The sequence below is a fragment of the Anomaloglossus baeobatrachus genome, unplaced genomic scaffold (assembly GCF_048569485.1).
Source record: "Anomaloglossus baeobatrachus isolate aAnoBae1 unplaced genomic scaffold, aAnoBae1.hap1 Scaffold_938, whole genome shotgun sequence".
Lineage (NCBI taxonomy): Eukaryota > Metazoa > Chordata > Amphibia > Anura > Aromobatidae > Anomaloglossus > Anomaloglossus baeobatrachus.
In genome coordinates, this window is record NW_027445336.1 from 14,403 (window position 1) to 34,921 (window position 20,519).

At 46.3% G+C, this 20,519-nt stretch overlaps 13 non-coding genes across 13 annotated transcripts; all 13 read right to left on the reverse strand.

Moving 5' to 3' along the window:
* Nucleotides 1-50: 50 nt before the first annotated feature.
* On the reverse strand, nucleotides 51-241 carry LOC142289469 (U2 spliceosomal RNA). The gene has a single exon (XR_012749947.1). It is a non-coding gene; the product is annotated as a U2 spliceosomal RNA (small nuclear RNA).
* Nucleotides 242-1,628: 1,387 nt separating this feature from the next.
* LOC142289470 (U2 spliceosomal RNA) lies at nucleotides 1,629-1,819 on the reverse strand. The gene has a single exon (XR_012749948.1). It is a non-coding gene; the product is annotated as a U2 spliceosomal RNA (small nuclear RNA).
* A 1,387-nt stretch (nucleotides 1,820-3,206) lies between these two features.
* On the reverse strand, nucleotides 3,207-3,397 carry LOC142289471 (U2 spliceosomal RNA). The gene has a single exon (XR_012749949.1). It is a non-coding gene; the product is annotated as a U2 spliceosomal RNA (small nuclear RNA).
* Nucleotides 3,398-4,784: 1,387 nt separating this feature from the next.
* On the reverse strand, nucleotides 4,785-4,975 carry LOC142289472 (U2 spliceosomal RNA). The gene has a single exon (XR_012749950.1). It is a non-coding gene; the product is annotated as a U2 spliceosomal RNA (small nuclear RNA).
* A 1,387-nt stretch (nucleotides 4,976-6,362) lies between these two features.
* On the reverse strand, nucleotides 6,363-6,553 carry LOC142289473 (U2 spliceosomal RNA). Its single transcript, XR_012749951.1, has one exon. It is a non-coding gene; the product is annotated as a U2 spliceosomal RNA (small nuclear RNA).
* Nucleotides 6,554-7,940: 1,387 nt separating this feature from the next.
* LOC142289474 (U2 spliceosomal RNA) lies at nucleotides 7,941-8,131 on the reverse strand. Its single transcript, XR_012749952.1, has one exon. It is a non-coding gene; the product is annotated as a U2 spliceosomal RNA (small nuclear RNA).
* Nucleotides 8,132-9,519: 1,388 nt separating this feature from the next.
* On the reverse strand, nucleotides 9,520-9,710 carry LOC142289475 (U2 spliceosomal RNA). Its single transcript, XR_012749953.1, has one exon. It is a non-coding gene; the product is annotated as a U2 spliceosomal RNA (small nuclear RNA).
* Nucleotides 9,711-11,097: 1,387 nt separating this feature from the next.
* Nucleotides 11,098-11,288, reverse strand: LOC142289476 (U2 spliceosomal RNA). The gene has a single exon (XR_012749954.1). It is a non-coding gene; the product is annotated as a U2 spliceosomal RNA (small nuclear RNA).
* A 1,387-nt stretch (nucleotides 11,289-12,675) lies between these two features.
* On the reverse strand, nucleotides 12,676-12,866 carry LOC142289478 (U2 spliceosomal RNA). The gene has a single exon (XR_012749956.1). It is a non-coding gene; the product is annotated as a U2 spliceosomal RNA (small nuclear RNA).
* A 1,387-nt stretch (nucleotides 12,867-14,253) lies between these two features.
* Nucleotides 14,254-14,444, reverse strand: LOC142289479 (U2 spliceosomal RNA). Its single transcript, XR_012749957.1, has one exon. It is a non-coding gene; the product is annotated as a U2 spliceosomal RNA (small nuclear RNA).
* Nucleotides 14,445-15,831: 1,387 nt separating this feature from the next.
* On the reverse strand, nucleotides 15,832-16,022 carry LOC142289480 (U2 spliceosomal RNA). The gene has a single exon (XR_012749958.1). It is a non-coding gene; the product is annotated as a U2 spliceosomal RNA (small nuclear RNA).
* A 1,387-nt stretch (nucleotides 16,023-17,409) lies between these two features.
* LOC142289481 (U2 spliceosomal RNA) lies at nucleotides 17,410-17,600 on the reverse strand. Its single transcript, XR_012749959.1, has one exon. It is a non-coding gene; the product is annotated as a U2 spliceosomal RNA (small nuclear RNA).
* Nucleotides 17,601-18,987: 1,387 nt separating this feature from the next.
* Nucleotides 18,988-19,178, reverse strand: LOC142289482 (U2 spliceosomal RNA). Its single transcript, XR_012749960.1, has one exon. It is a non-coding gene; the product is annotated as a U2 spliceosomal RNA (small nuclear RNA).
* Nucleotides 19,179-20,519: the final 1,341 nt, after the last annotated feature.

Sequence of the window (20,519 nt, forward strand, 5' to 3'; positions counted from 1 at the left end):
GCTAATATGAATCAGGTGAATTGAGTTCTGCTTTTGGAAACTGGGTTAAGAAGGGGTGCACCGTTCCTGGAGGTACTGCAATACCAGGTCAATGCGTGGAGTGGACAGAGCAAGCTCTTTTTCCATCTCCCTGTTCTAAAAATCCATTTAATATATGGTCCCCAGATAGGGGACGTATCAGATATTAAACTGATAAGAACAGATACTACACTTGATCTTAGCCAAAAGGCCGAGAAGCGATAACCAGAATTGGTTTGGGCCTCGAGTGGCACCCTGGCCTATGCCGGACACATCTTAGGGAGAGAGAGCGAGAGGGAGACAAACCCACGCCTACACAAGACATTTTGTCACCCAAGCCAACCCTTGAAAAGGCTGCTTTGCAGAGCCAAAACAAGAAGAATGGTGCGTTTTGCAGCCGCCGCCCACTGCAATGAATCTGAATAACTCCTCCTTTAGGGCGCAAGCAACTCCCCTCCCCCTTGCAGTCTTTCCAATTCACGATACAAAAAGACGGACAGGACAGGTTGCCTGACTTTCCGTCACTGCCACCCTTTGCCATCCTTACCCGTAGAAAGCCCTTTCATCATCCCCAAACCCTAATCTTTTCCCTTTCCTTCCCAGCCCCCAAACCCTGCCCTCTGTACCTTTCTCACCACCCGCTTCCCTTCTCCTGTCATCCCCCTACCACCCGGGAAAAAAAGAGATTGCCCCCTCCTTCCACTAGCCCACCCTCCCACCCAAAGAACAACTTCTTCTGCGCAGCTTGTTTTCTAGGCAGCAGCGCTATTGTGATGTCATCGGGGGGCATTGTGACAAGCCGCCAGTGTTCCGTCTCTTCATGTTGTGCACAGTTCAAACGGAAAATACATCAACAGGCAGACTACAGAAAAGCTTACTATCAAAGGTTAGAGGGGGGCTTTCTCAGAGGGCTTTTTACAGTTTTTCTATTCCCAATTAGCCGTTTAAGTGTACTTATTGAAAGTAGTAATTCTTTCATAGGCCGCCCTTTCTTAGTATTTGACGTTCCTTATATTGCGGTATGAGGCTTCGCAGTAGGTTGCAAACATTCATCACCCATGACTGTCCCCAATTGAGCTCAGAAGCTCAATGTCTATCATGACCTCTCTTTTAGAATGTCCAAGAGCAAGCAAACTATTCCTCCAGGAGAGGGCGCCAACAGACTACTAAAGAGATCATCATTACTCAAAGAAAACCCCAAAAACCAATGCATGATAGGAATAAACAGGTAACTTTCTTTGGAGTGGAAGCGGAGAGATCGCACCAGATGCCAATTCTAGATGTTATCACACCTGTGGTCACTGCAGCAGCAGGTGAATCCACTTTGTCCAAAAGGGATCTATTCCATTCAATTGCAAATGATCTAGATAAGACAGAGAACTGCAGCACGGGGACATAGCCGAGTTGGTCAGGTTGAGTGGTGATGAGTTTGCTATTTGGATGAATAAAGAAAGTCAAAAGTGTGAAAGATAAAAAACAAAAGGAGGAAGTGTGAAAAGTGAATGGGCCAAATTGAGGTGCATATGAAGACGTATGCTTTCTTCCAATTCATTAAATCGGGCTAATATGAATCAGGTGAATTGAGTTCTGCTTTTGGAAACTGGGTTAAGAAGGGGTGCACCGTTCCTGGAGGTACTGCAATACCAGGTCAATGCGTGGAGTGGACAGAGCAAGCTCTTTTTCCATCTCCCTGTTCTAAAAATCCATTTAATATATGGTCCCCAGATAGGGGACGTATCAGATATTAAACTGATAAGAACAGATACTACACTTGATCTTAGCCAAAAGGCCGAGAAGCGATAACCAGAATTGGTTTGGGCCTCGAGTGGCACCCTGGCCTATGCCGGACACATCTTAGGGAGAGAGAGCGAGAGGGAGACAAACCCACGCCTACACAAGACATTTTGTCACCCAAGCCAACCCTTGAAAAGGCTGCTTTGCAGAGCCAAAACAAGAAGAATGGTGCGTTTTGCAGCCGCCGCCCACTGCAATGAATCTGAATAACTCCTCCTTTAGGGCGCAAGCAACTCCCCTCCCCCTTGCAGTCTTTCCAATTCACGATACAAAAAGACGGACAGGACAGGTTGCCTGACTTTCCGTCACTGCCACCCTTTGCCATCCTTACCCGTAGAAAGCCCTTTCATCATCCCCAAACCCTAATCTTTTCCCTTTCCTTCCCAGCCCCCAAACCCTGCCCTCTGTACCTTTCTCACCACCCGCTTCCCTTCTCCTGTCATCCCCCTACCACCCGGGAAAAAAAGAGATTGCCCCCTCCTTCCACTAGCCCACCCTCCCACCCAAAGAACAACTTCTTCTGCGCAGCTTGTTTTCTAGGCAGCAGCGCTATTGTGATGTCATCGGGGGGCATTGTGACAAGCCGCCAGTGTTCCGTCTCTTCATGTTGTGCACAGTTCAAACGGAAAATACATCAACAGGCAGACTACAGAAAAGCTTACTATCAAAGGTTAGAGGGGGGCTTTCTCAGAGGGCTTTTTACAGTTTTTCTATTCCCAATTAGCCGTTTAAGTGTACTTATTGAAAGTAGTAATTCTTTCATAGGCCGCCCTTTCTTAGTATTTGACGTTCCTTATATTGCGGTATGAGGCTTCGCAGTAGGTTGCAAACATTCATCACCCATGACTGTCCCCAATTGAGCTCAGAAGCTCAATGTCTATCATGACCTCTCTTTTAGAATGTCCAAGAGCAAGCAAACTATTCCTCCAGGAGAGGGCGCCAACAGACTACTAAAGAGATCATCATTACTCAAAGAAAACCCCAAAAACCAATGCATGATAGGAATAAACAGGTAACTTTCTTTGGAGTGGAAGCGGAGAGATCGCACCAGATGCCAATTCTAGATGTTATCACACCTGTGGTCACTGCAGCAGCAGGTGAATCCACTTTGTCCAAAAGGGATCTATTCCATTCAATTGCAAATGATCTAGATAAGACAGAGAACTGCAGCACGGGGACATAGCCGAGTTGGTCAGGTTGAGTGGTGATGAGTTTGCTATTTGGATGAATAAAGAAAGTCAAAAGTGTGAAAGATAAAAAACAAAAGGAGGAAGTGTGAAAAGTGAATGGGCCAAATTGAGGTGCATATGAAGACGTATGCTTTCTTCCAATTCATTAAATCGGGCTAATATGAATCAGGTGAATTGAGTTCTGCTTTTGGAAACTGGGTTAAGAAGGGGTGCACCGTTCCTGGAGGTACTGCAATACCAGGTCAATGCGTGGAGTGGACAGAGCAAGCTCTTTTTCCATCTCCCTGTTCTAAAAATCCATTTAATATATGGTCCCCAGATAGGGGACGTATCAGATATTAAACTGATAAGAACAGATACTACACTTGATCTTAGCCAAAAGGCCGAGAAGCGATAACCAGAATTGGTTTGGGCCTCGAGTGGCACCCTGGCCTATGCCGGACACATCTTAGGGAGAGAGAGCGAGAGGGAGACAAACCCACGCCTACACAAGACATTTTGTCACCCAAGCCAACCCTTGAAAAGGCTGCTTTGCAGAGCCAAAACAAGAAGAATGGTGCGTTTTGCAGCCGCCGCCCACTGCAATGAATCTGAATAACTCCTCCTTTAGGGCGCAAGCAACTCCCCTCCCCCTTGCAGTCTTTCCAATTCACGATACAAAAAGACGGACAGGACAGGTTGCCTGACTTTCCGTCACTGCCACCCTTTGCCATCCTTACCCGTAGAAAGCCCTTTCATCATCCCCAAACCCTAATCTTTTCCCTTTCCTTCCCAGCCCCCAAACCCTGCCCTCTGTACCTTTCTCACCACCCGCTTCCCTTCTCCTGTCATCCCCCTACCACCCGGGAAAAAAAGAGATTGCCCCCTCCTTCCACTAGCCCACCCTCCCACCCAAAGAACAACTTCTTCTGCGCAGCTTGTTTTCTAGGCAGCAGCGCTATTGTGATGTCATCGGGGGGCATTGTGACAAGCCGCCAGTGTTCCGTCTCTTCATGTTGTGCACAGTTCAAACGGAAAATACATCAACAGGCAGACTACAGAAAAGCTTACTATCAAAGGTTAGAGGGGGGCTTTCTCAGAGGGCTTTTTACAGTTTTTCTATTCCCAATTAGCCGTTTAAGTGTACTTATTGAAAGTAGTAATTCTTTCATAGGCCGCCCTTTCTTAGTATTTGACGTTCCTTATATTGCGGTATGAGGCTTCGCAGTAGGTTGCAAACATTCATCACCCATGACTGTCCCCAATTGAGCTCAGAAGCTCAATGTCTATCATGACCTCTCTTTTAGAATGTCCAAGAGCAAGCAAACTATTCCTCCAGGAGAGGGCGCCAACAGACTACTAAAGAGATCATCATTACTCAAAGAAAACCCCAAAAACCAATGCATGATAGGAATAAACAGGTAACTTTCTTTGGAGTGGAAGCGGAGAGATCGCACCAGATGCCAATTCTAGATGTTATCACACCTGTGGTCACTGCAGCAGCAGGTGAATCCACTTTGTCCAAAAGGGATCTATTCCATTCAATTGCAAATGATCTAGATAAGACAGAGAACTGCAGCACGGGGACATAGCCGAGTTGGTCAGGTTGAGTGGTGATGAGTTTGCTATTTGGATGAATAAAGAAAGTCAAAAGTGTGAAAGATAAAAAACAAAAGGAGGAAGTGTGAAAAGTGAATGGGCCAAATTGAGGTGCATATGAAGACGTATGCTTTCTTCCAATTCATTAAATCGGGCTAATATGAATCAGGTGAATTGAGTTCTGCTTTTGGAAACTGGGTTAAGAAGGGGTGCACCGTTCCTGGAGGTACTGCAATACCAGGTCAATGCGTGGAGTGGACAGAGCAAGCTCTTTTTCCATCTCCCTGTTCTAAAAATCCATTTAATATATGGTCCCCAGATAGGGGACGTATCAGATATTAAACTGATAAGAACAGATACTACACTTGATCTTAGCCAAAAGGCCGAGAAGCGATAACCAGAATTGGTTTGGGCCTCGAGTGGCACCCTGGCCTATGCCGGACACATCTTAGGGAGAGAGAGCGAGAGGGAGACAAACCCACGCCTACACAAGACATTTTGTCACCCAAGCCAACCCTTGAAAAGGCTGCTTTGCAGAGCCAAAACAAGAAGAATGGTGCGTTTTGCAGCCGCCGCCCACTGCAATGAATCTGAATAACTCCTCCTTTAGGGCGCAAGCAACTCCCCTCCCCCTTGCAGTCTTTCCAATTCACGATACAAAAAGACGGACAGGACAGGTTGCCTGACTTTCCGTCACTGCCACCCTTTGCCATCCTTACCCGTAGAAAGCCCTTTCATCATCCCCAAACCCTAATCTTTTCCCTTTCCTTCCCAGCCCCCAAACCCTGCCCTCTGTACCTTTCTCACCACCCGCTTCCCTTCTCCTGTCATCCCCCTACCACCCGGGAAAAAAAGAGATTGCCCCCTCCTTCCACTAGCCCACCCTCCCACCCAAAGAACAACTTCTTCTGCGCAGCTTGTTTTCTAGGCAGCAGCGCTATTGTGATGTCATCGGGGGGCATTGTGACAAGCCGCCAGTGTTCCGTCTCTTCATGTTGTGCACAGTTCAAACGGAAAATACATCAACAGGCAGACTACAGAAAAGCTTACTATCAAAGGTTAGAGGGGGGCTTTCTCAGAGGGCTTTTTACAGTTTTTCTATTCCCAATTAGCCGTTTAAGTGTACTTATTGAAAGTAGTAATTCTTTCATAGGCCGCCCTTTCTTAGTATTTGACGTTCCTTATATTGCGGTATGAGGCTTCGCAGTAGGTTGCAAACATTCATCACCCATGACTGTCCCCAATTGAGCTCAGAAGCTCAATGTCTATCATGACCTCTCTTTTAGAATGTCCAAGAGCAAGCAAACTATTCCTCCAGGAGAGGGCGCCAACAGACTACTAAAGAGATCATCATTACTCAAAGAAAACCCCAAAAACCAATGCATGATAGGAATAAACAGGTAACTTTCTTTGGAGTGGAAGCGGAGAGATCGCACCAGATGCCAATTCTAGATGTTATCACACCTGTGGTCACTGCAGCAGCAGGTGAATCCACTTTGTCCAAAAGGGATCTATTCCATTCAATTGCAAATGATCTAGATAAGACAGAGAACTGCAGCACGGGGACATAGCCGAGTTGGTCAGGTTGAGTGGTGATGAGTTTGCTATTTGGATGAATAAAGAAAGTCAAAAGTGTGAAAGATAAAAAACAAAAGGAGGAAGTGTGAAAAGTGAATGGGCCAAATTGAGGTGCATATGAAGACGTATGCTTTCTTCCAATTCATTAAATCGGGCTAATATGAATCAGGTGAATTGAGTTCTGCTTTTGGAAACTGGGTTAAGAAGGGGTGCACCGTTCCTGGAGGTACTGCAATACCAGGTCAATGCGTGGAGTGGACAGAGCAAGCTCTTTTTCCATCTCCCTGTTCTAAAAATCCATTTAATATATGGTCCCCAGATAGGGGACGTATCAGATATTAAACTGATAAGAACAGATACTACACTTGATCTTAGCCAAAAGGCCGAGAAGCGATAACCAGAATTGGTTTGGGCCTCGAGTGGCACCCTGGCCTATGCCGGACACATCTTAGGGAGAGAGAGCGAGAGGGAGACAAACCCACGCCTACACAAGACATTTTGTCACCCAAGCCAACCCTTGAAAAGGCTGCTTTGCAGAGCCAAAACAAGAAGAATGGTGCGTTTTGCAGCCGCCGCCCACTGCAATGAATCTGAATAACTCCTCCTTTAGGGCGCAAGCAACTCCCCTCCCCCTTGCAGTCTTTCCAATTCACGATACAAAAAGACGGACAGGACAGGTTGCCTGACTTTCCGTCACTGCCACCCTTTGCCATCCTTACCCGTAGAAAGCCCTTTCATCATCCCCAAACCCTAATCTTTTCCCTTTCCTTCCCAGCCCCCAAACCCTGCCCTCTGTACCTTTCTCACCACCCGCTTCCCTTCTCCTGTCATCCCCCTACCACCCGGGAAAAAAAGAGATTGCCCCCTCCTTCCACTAGCCCACCCTCCCACCCAAAGAACAACTTCTTCTGCGCAGCTTGTTTTCTAGGCAGCAGCGCTATTGTGATGTCATCGGGGGGCATTGTGACAAGCCGCCAGTGTTCCGTCTCTTCATGTTGTGCACAGTTCAAACGGAAAATACATCAACAGGCAGACTACAGAAAAGCTTACTATCAAAGGTTAGAGGGGGGCTTTCTCAGAGGGCTTTTTACAGTTTTTCTATTCCCAATTAGCCGTTTAAGTGTACTTATTGAAAGTAGTAATTCTTTCATAGGCCGCCCTTTCTTAGTATTTGACGTTCCTTATATTGCGGTATGAGGCTTCGCAGTAGGTTGCAAACATTCATCACCCATGACTGTCCCCAATTGAGCTCAGAAGCTCAATGTCTATCATGACCTCTCTTTTAGAATGTCCAAGAGCAAGCAAACTATTCCTCCAGGAGAGGGCGCCAACAGACTACTAAAGAGATCATCATTACTCAAAGAAAACCCCAAAAACCAATGCATGATAGGAATAAACAGGTAACTTTCTTTGGAGTGGAAGCGGAGAGATCGCACCAGATGCCAATTCTAGATGTTATCACACCTGTGGTCACTGCAGCAGCAGGTGAATCCACTTTGTCCAAAAGGGATCTATTCCATTCAATTGCAAATGATCTAGATAAGACAGAGAACTGCAGCACGGGGACATAGCCGAGTTGGTCAGGTTGAGTGGTGATGAGTTTGCTATTTGGATGAATAAAGAAAGTCAAAAGTGTGAAAGATAAAAAACAAAAGGAGGAAGTGTGAAAAGTGAATGGGCCAAATTGAGGTGCATATGAAGACGTATGCTTTCTTCCAATTCATTAAATCGGGCTAATATGAATCAGGTGAATTGAGTTCTGCTTTTGGAAACTGGGTTAAGAAGGGGTGCACCGTTCCTGGAGGTACTGCAATACCAGGTCAATGCGTGGAGTGGACAGAGCAAGCTCTTTTTCCATCTCCCTGTTCTAAAAATCCATTTAATATATGGTCCCCAGATAGGGGACGTATCAGATATTAAACTGATAAGAACAGATACTACACTTGATCTTAGCCAAAAGGCCGAGAAGCGATAACCAGAATTGGTTTGGGCCTCGAGTGGCACCCTGGCCTATGCCGGACACATCTTAGGGAGAGAGAGCGAGAGGGAGACAAACCCACGCCTACACAAGACATTTTGTCACCCAAGCCAACCCTTGAAAAGGCTGCTTTGCAGAGCCAAAACAAGAAGAATGCGTGCGTTTTGCAGCCGCCGCCCACTGCAATGAATCTGAATAACTCCTCCTTTAGGGCGCAAGCAACTCCCCTCCCCCTTGCAGTCTTTCCAATTCACGATACAAAAAGACGGACAGGACAGGTTGCCTGACTTTCCGTCACTGCCACCCTTTGCCATCCTTACCCGTAGAAAGCCCTTTCATCATCCCCAAACCCTAATCTTTTCCCTTTCCTTCCCAGCCCCCAAACCCTGCCCTCTGTACCTTTCTCACCACCCGCTTCCCTTCTCCTGTCATCCCCCTACCACCCGGGAAAAAAAGAGATTGCCCCCTCCTTCCACTAGCCCACCCTCCCACCCAAAGAACAACTTCTTCTGCGCAGCTTGTTTTCTAGGCAGCAGCGCTATTGTGATGTCATCGGGGGGCATTGTGACAAGCCGCCAGTGTTCCGTCTCTTCATGTTGTGCACAGTTCAAACGGAAAATACATCAACAGGCAGACTACAGAAAAGCTTACTATCAAAGGTTAGAGGGGGGCTTTCTCAGAGGGCTTTTTACAGTTTTTCTATTCCCAATTAGCCGTTTAAGTGTACTTATTGAAAGTAGTAATTCTTTCATAGGCCGCCCTTTCTTAGTATTTGACGTTCCTTATATTGCGGTATGAGGCTTCGCAGTAGGTTGCAAACATTCATCACCCATGACTGTCCCCAATTGAGCTCAGAAGCTCAATGTCTATCATGACCTCTCTTTTAGAATGTCCAAGAGCAAGCAAACTATTCCTCCAGGAGAGGGCGCCAACAGACTACTAAAGAGATCATCATTACTCAAAGAAAACCCCAAAAACCAATGCATGATAGGAATAAACAGGTAACTTTCTTTGGAGTGGAAGCGGAGAGATCGCACCAGATGCCAATTCTAGATGTTATCACACCTGTGGTCACTGCAGCAGCAGGTGAATCCACTTTGTCCAAAAGGGATCTATTCCATTCAATTGCAAATGATCTAGATAAGACAGAGAACTGCAGCACGGGGACATAGCCGAGTTGGTCAGGTTGAGTGGTGATGAGTTTGCTATTTGGATGAATAAAGAAAGTCAAAAGTGTGAAAGATAAAAAACAAAAGGAGGAAGTGTGAAAAGTGAATGGGCCAAATTGAGGTGCATATGAAGACGTATGCTTTCTTCCAATTCATTAAATCGGGCTAATATGAATCAGGTGAATTGAGTTCTGCTTTTGGAAACTGGGTTAAGAAGGGGTGCACCGTTCCTGGAGGTACTGCAATACCAGGTCAATGCGTGGAGTGGACAGAGCAAGCTCTTTTTCCATCTCCCTGTTCTAAAAATCCATTTAATATATGGTCCCCAGATAGGGGACGTATCAGATATTAAACTGATAAGAACAGATACTACACTTGATCTTAGCCAAAAGGCCGAGAAGCGATAACCAGAATTGGTTTGGGCCTCGAGTGGCACCCTGGCCTATGCCGGACACATCTTAGGGAGAGAGAGCGAGAGGGAGACAAACCCACGCCTACACAAGACATTTTGTCACCCAAGCCAACCCTTGAAAAGGCTGCTTTGCAGAGCCAAAACAAGAAGAATGGTGCGTTTTGCAGCCGCCGCCCACTGCAATGAATCTGAATAACTCCTCCTTTAGGGCGCAAGCAACTCCCCTCCCCCTTGCAGTCTTTCCAATTCACGATACAAAAAGACGGACAGGACAGGTTGCCTGACTTTCCGTCACTGCCACCCTTTGCCATCCTTACCCGTAGAAAGCCCTTTCATCATCCCCAAACCCTAATCTTTTCCCTTTCCTTCCCAGCCCCCAAACCCTGCCCTCTGTACCTTTCTCACCACCCGCTTCCCTTCTCCTGTCATCCCCCTACCACCCGGGAAAAAAAGAGATTGCCCCCTCCTTCCACTAGCCCACCCTCCCACCCAAAGAACAACTTCTTCTGCGCAGCTTGTTTTCTAGGCAGCAGCGCTATTGTGATGTCATCGGGGGGCATTGTGACAAGCCGCCAGTGTTCCGTCTCTTCATGTTGTGCACAGTTCAAACGGAAAATACATCAACAGGCAGACTACAGAAAAGCTTACTATCAAAGGTTAGAGGGGGGCTTTCTCAGAGGGCTTTTTACAGTTTTTCTATTCCCAATTAGCCGTTTAAGTGTACTTATTGAAAGTAGTAATTCTTTCATAGGCCGCCCTTTCTTAGTATTTGACGTTCCTTATATTGCGGTATGAGGCTTCGCAGTAGGTTGCAAACATTCATCACCCATGACTGTCCCCAATTGAGCTCAGAAGCTCAATGTCTATCATGACCTCTCTTTTAGAATGTCCAAGAGCAAGCAAACTATTCCTCCAGGAGAGGGCGCCAACAGACTACTAAAGAGATCATCATTACTCAAAGAAAACCCCAAAAACCAATGCATGATAGGAATAAACAGGTAACTTTCTTTGGAGTGGAAGCGGAGAGATCGCACCAGATGCCAATTCTAGATGTTATCACACCTGTGGTCACTGCAGCAGCAGGTGAATCCACTTTGTCCAAAAGGGATCTATTCCATTCAATTGCAAATGATCTAGATAAGACAGAGAACTGCAGCACGGGGACATAGCCGAGTTGGTCAGGTTGAGTGGTGATGAGTTTGCTATTTGGATGAATAAAGAAAGTCAAAAGTGTGAAAGATAAAAAACAAAAGGAGGAAGTGTGAAAAGTGAATGGGCCAAATTGAGGTGCATATGAAGACGTATGCTTTCTTCCAATTCATTAAATCGGGCTAATATGAATCAGGTGAATTGAGTTCTGCTTTTGGAAACTGGGTTAAGAAGGGGTGCACCGTTCCTGGAGGTACTGCAATACCAGGTCAATGCGTGGAGTGGACAGAGCAAGCTCTTTTTCCATCTCCCTGTTCTAAAAATCCATTTAATATATGGTCCCCAGATAGGGGACGTATCAGATATTAAACTGATAAGAACAGATACTACACTTGATCTTAGCCAAAAGGCCGAGAAGCGATAACCAGAATTGGTTTGGGCCTCGAGTGGCACCCTGGCCTATGCCGGACACATCTTAGGGAGAGAGAGCGAGAGGGAGACAAACCCACGCCTACACAAGACATTTTGTCACCCAAGCCAACCCTTGAAAAGGCTGCTTTGCAGAGCCAAAACAAGAAGAATGGTGCGTTTTGCAGCCGCCGCCCACTGCAATGAATCTGAATAACTCCTCCTTTAGGGCGCAAGCAACTCCCCTCCCCCTTGCAGTCTTTCCAATTCACGATACAAAAAGACGGACAGGACAGGTTGCCTGACTTTCCGTCACTGCCACCCTTTGCCATCCTTACCCGTAGAAAGCCCTTTCATCATCCCCAAACCCTAATCTTTTCCCTTTCCTTCCCAGCCCCCAAACCCTGCCCTCTGTACCTTTCTCACCACCCGCTTCCCTTCTCCTGTCATCCCCCTACCACCCGGGAAAAAAAGAGATTGCCCCCTCCTTCCACTAGCCCACCCTCCCACCCAAAGAACAACTTCTTCTGCGCAGCTTGTTTTCTAGGCAGCAGCGCTATTGTGATGTCATCGGGGGGCATTGTGACAAGCCGCCAGTGTTCCGTCTCTTCATGTTGTGCACAGTTCAAACGGAAAATACATCAACAGGCAGACTACAGAAAAGCTTACTATCAAAGGTTAGAGGGGGGCTTTCTCAGAGGGCTTTTTACAGTTTTTCTATTCCCAATTAGCCGTTTAAGTGTACTTATTGAAAGTAGTAATTCTTTCATAGGCCGCCCTTTCTTAGTATTTGACGTTCCTTATATTGCGGTATGAGGCTTCGCAGTAGGTTGCAAACATTCATCACCCATGACTGTCCCCAATTGAGCTCAGAAGCTCAATGTCTATCATGACCTCTCTTTTAGAATGTCCAAGAGCAAGCAAACTATTCCTCCAGGAGAGGGCGCCAACAGACTACTAAAGAGATCATCATTACTCAAAGAAAACCCCAAAAACCAATGCATGATAGGAATAAACAGGTAACTTTCTTTGGAGTGGAAGCGGAGAGATCGCACCAGATGCCAATTCTAGATGTTATCACACCTGTGGTCACTGCAGCAGCAGGTGAATCCACTTTGTCCAAAAGGGATCTATTCCATTCAATTGCAAATGATCTAGATAAGACAGAGAACTGCAGCACGGGGACATAGCCGAGTTGGTCAGGTTGAGTGGTGATGAGTTTGCTATTTGGATGAATAAAGAAAGTCAAAAGTGTGAAAGATAAAAAACAAAAGGAGGAAGTGTGAAAAGTGAATGGGCCAAATTGAGGTGCATATGAAGACGTATGCTTTCTTCCAATTCATTAAATCGGGCTAATATGAATCAGGTGAATTGAGTTCTGCTTTTGGAAACTGGGTTAAGAAGGGGTGCACCGTTCCTGGAGGTACTGCAATACCAGGTCAATGCGTGGAGTGGACAGAGCAAGCTCTTTTTCCATCTCCCTGTTCTAAAAATCCATTTAATATATGGTCCCCAGATAGGGGACGTATCAGATATTAAACTGATAAGAACAGATACTACACTTGATCTTAGCCAAAAGGCCGAGAAGCGATAACCAGAATTGGTTTGGGCCTCGAGTGGCACCCTGGCCTATGCCGGACACATCTTAGGGAGAGAGAGCGAGAGGGAGACAAACCCACGCCTACACAAGACATTTTGTCACCCAAGCCAACCCTTGAAAAGGCTGCTTTGCAGAGCCAAAACAAGAAGAATGGTGCGTTTTGCAGCCGCCGCCCACTGCAATGAATCTGAATAACTCCTCCTTTAGGGCGCAAGCAACTCCCCTCCCCCTTGCAGTCTTTCCAATTCACGATACAAAAAGACGGACAGGACAGGTTGCCTGACTTTCCGTCACTGCCACCCTTTGCCATCCTTACCCGTAGAAAGCCCTTTCATCATCCCCAAACCCTAATCTTTTCCCTTTCCTTCCCAGCCCCCAAACCCTGCCCTCTGTACCTTTCTCACCACCCGCTTCCCTTCTCCTGTCATCCCCCTACCACCCGGGAAAAAAAGAGATTGCCCCCTCCTTCCACTAGCCCACCCTCCCACCCAAAGAACAACTTCTTCTGCGCAGCTTGTTTTCTAGGCAGCAGCGCTATTGTGATGTCATCGGGGGGCATTGTGACAAGCCGCCAGTGTTCCGTCTCTTCATGTTGTGCACAGTTCAAACGGAAAATACATCAACAGGCAGACTACAGAAAAGCTTACTATCAAAGGTTAGAGGGGGGCTTTCTCAGAGGGCTTTTTACAGTTTTTCTATTCCCAATTAGCCGTTTAAGTGTACTTATTGAAAGTAGTAATTCTTTCATAGGCCGCCCTTTCTTAGTATTTGACGTTCCTTATATTGCGGTATGAGGCTTCGCAGTAGGTTGCAAACATTCATCACCCATGACTGTCCCCAATTGAGCTCAGAAGCTCAATGTCTATCATGACCTCTCTTTTAGAATGTCCAAGAGCAAGCAAACTATTCCTCCAGGAGAGGGCGCCAACAGACTACTAAAGAGATCATCATTACTCAAAGAAAACCCCAAAAACCAATGCATGATAGGAATAAACAGGTAACTTTCTTTGGAGTGGAAGCGGAGAGATCGCACCAGATGCCAATTCTAGATGTTATCACACCTGTGGTCACTGCAGCAGCAGGTGAATCCACTTTGTCCAAAAGGGATCTATTCCATTCAATTGCAAATGATCTAGATAAGACAGAGAACTGCAGCACGGGGACATAGCCGAGTTGGTCAGGTTGAGTGGTGATGAGTTTGCTATTTGGATGAATAAAGAAAGTCAAAAGTGTGAAAGATAAAAAACAAAAGGAGGAAGTGTGAAAAGTGAATGGGCCAAATTGAGGTGCATATGAAGACGTATGCTTTCTTCCAATTCATTAAATCGGGCTAATATGAATCAGGTGAATTGAGTTCTGCTTTTGGAAACTGGGTTAAGAAGGGGTGCACCGTTCCTGGAGGTACTGCAATACCAGGTCAATGCGTGGAGTGGACAGAGCAAGCTCTTTTTCCATCTCCCTGTTCTAAAAATCCATTTAATATATGGTCCCCAGATAGGGGACGTATCAGATATTAAACTGATAAGAACAGATACTACACTTGATCTTAGCCAAAAGGCCGAGAAGCGATAACCAGAATTGGTTTGGGCCTCGAGTGGCACCCTGGCCTATGCCGGACACATCTTAGGGAGAGAGAGCGAGAGGGAGACAAACCCACGCCTACACAAGACATTTTGTCACCCAAGCCAACCCTTGAAAAGGCTGCTTTGCAGAGCCAAAACAAGAAGAATGGTGCGTTTTGCAGCCGCCGCCCACTGCAATGAATCTGAATAACTCCTCCTTTAGGGCGCAAGCAACTCCCCTCCCCCTTGCAGTCTTTCCAATTCACGATACAAAAAGACGGACAGGACAGGTTGCCTGACTTTCCGTCACTGCCACCCTTTGCCATCCTTACCCGTAGAAAGCCCTTTCATCATCCCCAAACCCTAATCTTTTCCCTTTCCTTCCCAGCCCCCAAACCCTGCCCTCTGTACCTTTCTCACCACCCGCTTCCCTTCTCCTGTCATCCCCCTACCACCCGGGAAAAAAAGAGATTGCCCCCTCCTTCCACTAGCCCACCCTCCCACCCAAAGAACAACTTCTTCTGCGCAGCTTGTTTTCTAGGCAGCAGCGCTATTGTGATGTCATCGGGGGGCATTGTGACAAGCCGCCAGTGTTCCGTCTCTTCATGTTGTGCACAGTTCAAACGGAAAATACATCAACAGGCAGACTACAGAAAAGCTTACTATCAAAGGTTAGAGGGGGGCTTTCTCAGAGGGCTTTTTACAGTTTTTCTATTCCCAATTAGCCGTTTAAGTGTACTTATTGAAAGTAGTAATTCTTTCATAGGCCGCCCTTTCTTAGTATTTGACGTTCCTTATATTGCGGTATGAGGCTTCGCAGTAGGTTGCAAACATTCATCACCCATGACTGTCCCCAATTGAGCTCAGAAGCTCAATGTCTATCATGACCTCTCTTTTAGAATGTCCAAGAGCAAGCAAACTATTCCTCCAGGAGAGGGCGCCAACAGACTACTAAAGAGATCATCATTACTCAAAGAAAACCCCAAAAACCAATGCATGATAGGAATAAACAGGTAACTTTCTTTGGAGTGGAAGCGGAGAGATCGCACCAGATGCCAATTCTAGATGTTATCACACCTGTGGTCACTGCAGCAGCAGGTGAATCCACTTTGTCCAAAAGGGATCTATTCCATTCAATTGCAAATGATCTAGATAAGACAGAGAACTGCAGCACGGGGACATAGCCGAGTTGGTCAGGTTGAGTGGTGATGAGTTTGCTATTTGGATGAATAAAGAAAGTCAAAAGTGTGAAAGATAAAAAACAAAAGGAGGAAGTGTGAAAAGTGAATGGGCCAAATTGAGGTGCATATGAAGACGTATGCTTTCTTCCAATTCATTAAATCGGGCTAATATGAATCAGGTGAATTGAGTTCTGCTTTTGGAAACTGGGTTAAGAAGGGGTGCACCGTTCCTGGAGGTACTGCAATACCAGGTCAATGCGTGGAGTGGACAGAGCAAGCTCTTTTTCCATCTCCCTGTTCTAAAAATCCATTTAATATATGGTCCCCAGATAGGGGACGTATCAGATATTAAACTGATAAGAACAGATACTACACTTGATCTTAGCCAAAAGGCCGAGAAGCGATAACCAGAATTGGTTTGGGCCTCGAGTGGCACCCTGGCCTATGCCGGACACATCTTAGGGAGAGAGAGCGAGAGGGAGACAAACCCACGCCTACACAAGACATTTTGTCACCCAAGCCAACCCTTGAAAAGGCTGCTTTGCAGAGCCAAAACAAGAAGAATGGTGCGTTTTGCAGCCGCCGCCCACTGCAATGAATCTGAATAACTCCTCCTTTAGGGCGCAAGCAACTCCCCTCCCCCTTGCAGTCTTTCCAATTCACGATACAAAAAGACGGACAGGACAGGTTGCCTGACTTTCCGTCACTGCCACCCTTTGCCATCCTTACCCGTAGAAAGCCCTTTCATCATCCCCAAACCCTAATCTTTTCCCTTTCCTTCCCAGCCCCCAAACCCTGCCCTCTGTACCTTTCTCACCACCCGCTTCCCTTCTCCTGTCATCCCCCTACCACCCGGGAAAAAAAGAGATTGCCCCCTCCTTCCACTAGCCCACCCTCCCACCCAAAGAACAACTTCTTCTGCGCAGCTTGTTTTCTAGGCAGCAGCGCTATTGTGATGTCATCGGGGGGCATTGTGACAAGCCGCCAGTGTTCCGTCTCTTCATGTTGTGCACAGTTCAAACGGAAAATACATCAACAGGCAGACTACAGAAAAGCTTACTATCAAAGGTTAGAGGGGGGCTTTCTCAGAGGGCTTTTTACAGTTTTTCTATTCCCAATTAGCCGTTTAAGTGTACTTATTGAAAGTAGTAATTCTTTCATAGGCCGCCCTTTCTTAGTATTTGACGTTCCTTATATTGCGGTATGAGGCTTCGCAGTAGGTTGCAAACATTCATCACCCATGACTGTCCCCAATTGAGCTCAGAAGCTCAATGTCTATCATGACCTCTCTTTTAGAATGTCCAAGAGCAAGCAAACTATTCCTCCAGGAGAGGGCGCCAACAGACTACTAAAGAGATCATCATTACTCAAAGAAAACCCCAAAAACCAATGCATGATAGGAATAAACAGGTAACTTTCTTTGGAGTGGAAGCGGAGAGATCGCACCAGATGCCAATTCTAGATGTTATCACACCTGTGGTCACTGCAGCAGCAGGTGAATCCACTTTGTCCAAAAGGGATCTATTCCATTCAATTGCAAATGATCTAGATAAGACAGAGAACTGCAGCACGGGGACATAGCCGAGTTGGTCAGGTTGAGTGGTGATGAGTTTGCTATTTGGATGAATAAAGAAAGTCAAAAGTGTGAAAGATAAAAAACAAAAGGAGGAAGTGTGAAAAGTGAATGGGCCAAATTGAGGTGCATATGAAGACGTATGCTTTCTTCCAATTCATTAAATCGGGCTAATATGAATCAGGTGAATTGAGTTCTGCTTTTGGAAACTGGGTTAAGAAGGGGTGCACCGTTCCTGGAGGTACTGCAATACCAGGTCAATGCGTGGAGTGGACAGAGCAAGCTCTTTTTCCATCTCCCTGTTCTAAAAATCCATTTAATATATGGTCCCCAGATAGGGGACGTATCAGATATTAAACTGATAAGAACAGATACTACACTTGATCTTAGCCAAAAGGCCGAGAAGCGATAACCAGAATTGGTTTGGGCCTCGAGTGGCACCCTGGCCTATGCCGGACACATCTTAGGGAGAGAGAGCGAGAGGGAGACAAACCCACGCCTACACAAGACATTTTGTCACCCAAGCCAACCCTTGAAAAGGCTGCTTTGCAGAGCCAAAACAAGAAGAATGGTGCGTTTTGCAGCCGCCGCCCACTGCAATGAATCTGAATAACTCCTCCTTTAGGGCGCAAGCAACTCCCCTCCCCCTTGCAGTCTTTCCAATTCACGATACAAAAAGACGGACAGGACAGGTTGCCTGACTTTCCGTCACTGCCACCCTTTGCCATCCTTACCCGTAGAAAGCCCTTTCATCATCCCCAAACCCTAATCTTTTCCCTTTCCTTCCCAGCCCCCAAACCCTGCCCTCTGTACCTTTCTCACCACCCGCTTCCCTTCTCCTGTCATCCCCCTACCACCCGGGAAAAAAAGAGATTGCCCCCTCCTTCCACTAGCCCACCCTCCCACCCAAAGAACAACTTCTTCTGCGCAGCTTGTTTTCTAGGCAGCAGCGCTATTGTGATGTCATCGGGGGGCATTGTGACAAGCCGCCAGTGTTCCGTCTCTTCATGTTGTGCACAGTTCAAACGGAAAATACATCAACAGGCAGACTACAGAAAAGCTTACTATCAAAGGTTAGAGGGGGGCTTTCTCAGAGGGCTTTTTACAGTTTTTCTATTCCCAATTAGCCGTTTAAGTGTACTTATTGAAAGTAGTAATTCTTTCATAGGCCGCCCTTTCTTAGTATTTGACGTTCCTTATATTGCGGTATGAGGCTTCGCAGTAGGTTGCAAACATTCATCACCCATGACTGTCCCCAATTGAGCTCAGAAGCTCAATGTCTATCATGACCTCTCTTTTAGAATGTCCAAGAGCAAGCAAACTATTCCTCCAGGAGAGGGCGCCAACAGACTACTAAAGAGATCATCATTACTCAAAGAAAACCCCAAAAACCAATGCATGATAGGAATAAACAGGTAACTTTCTTTGGAGTGGAAGCGGAGAGATCGCACCAGATGCCAATTCTAGATGTTATCACACCTGTGGTCACTGCAGCAGCAGGTGAATCCACTTTGTCCAAAAGGGATCTATTCCATTCAATTGCAAATGATCTAGATAAGACAGAGAACTGCAGCACGGGGACATAGCCGAGTTGGTCAGGTTGAGTGGTGATGAGTTTGCTATTTGGATGAATAAAGAAAGTCAAAAGTGTGAAAGATAAAAAACAAAAGGAGGAAGTGTGAAAAGTGAATGGGCCAAATTGAGGTGCATATGAAGACGTATGCTTTCTTCCAATTCATTAAATCGGGCTAATATGAATCAGGTGAATTGAGTTCTGCTTTTGGAAACTGGGTTAAGAAGGGGTGCACCGTTCCTGGAGGTACTGCAATACCAGGTCAATGCGTGGAGTGGACAGAGCAAGCTCTTTTTCCATCTCCCTGTTCTAAAAATCCATTTAATATATGGTCCCCAGATAGGGGACGTATCAGATATTAAACTGATAAGAACAGATACTACACTTGATCTTAGCCAAAAGGCCGAGAAGCGATAACCAGAATTGGTTTGGGCCTCGAGTGGCACCCTGGCCTATGCCGGACACATCTTAGGGAGAGAGAGCGAGAGGGAGACAAACCCACGCCTACACAAGACATTTTGTCACCCAAGCCAACCCTTGAAAAGGCTGCTTTGCAGAGCCAAAACAAGAAGAATGGTGCGTTTTGCAGCCGCCGCCCACTGCAATGAATCTGAATAACTCCTCCTTTAGGGCGCAAGCAACTCCCCTCCCCCTTGCAGTCTTTCCAATTCACGATACAAAAAGACGGACAGGACAGGTTGCCTGACTTTCCGTCACTGCCACCCTTTGCCATCCTTACCCGTAGAAAGCCCTTTCATCATCCCCAAACCCTAATCTTTTCCCTTTCCTTCCCAGCCCCCAAACCCTGCCCTCTGTACCTTTCTCACCACCCGCTTCCCTTCTCCTGTCATCCCCCTACCACCCGGGAAAAAAAGAGATTGCCCCCTCCTTCCACTAGCCCACCCTCCCACCCAAAGAACAACTTCTTCTGCGCAGCTTGTTTTCTAGGCAGCAGCGCTATTGTGATGTCATCGGGGGGCATTGTGACAAGCCGCCAGTGTTCCGTCTCTTCATGTTGTGCACAGTTCAAACGGAAAATACATCAACAGGCAGACTACAGAAAAGCTTACTATCAAAGGTTAGAGGGGGGCTTTCTCAGAGGGCTTTTTACAGTTTTTCTATTCCCAATTAGCCGTTTAAGTGTACTTATTGAAAGTAGTAATTCTTTCATAGGCCGCCCTTTCTTAGTATTTGACGTTCCTTATATTGCGGTATGAGGCTTCGCAGTAGGTTGCAAACATTCATCACCCATGACTGTCCCCAATTGAGCTCAGAAGCTCAATGTCTATCATGACCTCTCTTTTAGAATGTCCAAGAGCAAGCAAACTATTCCTCCAGGAGAGGGCGCCAACAGACTACTAAAGAGATCATCATTACTCAAAGAAAACCCCAAAAACCAATGCATGATAGGAATAAACAGGTAACTTTCTTTGGAGTGGAAGCGGAGAGATCGCACCAGATGCCAATTCTAGATGTTATCACACCTGTGGTCACTGCAGCAGCAGGTGAATCCACTTTGTCCAAAAGGGATCTATTCCATTCAATTGCAAATGATCTAGATAAGACAGAGAACTGCAGCACGGGGACATAGCCGAGTTGGTCAGGTTGAGTGGTGATGAGTTTGCTATTTGGATAAATAAAGAAAGTCAAAAGTGTGAAAGATAAAAAACAAAAGGAGGAAGTGTGAAAAGTGAATGGGCCAAATTGAGGTGCATATGAAGACGTATGCTTTCTTCCAATTCATTAAATCGGGCTA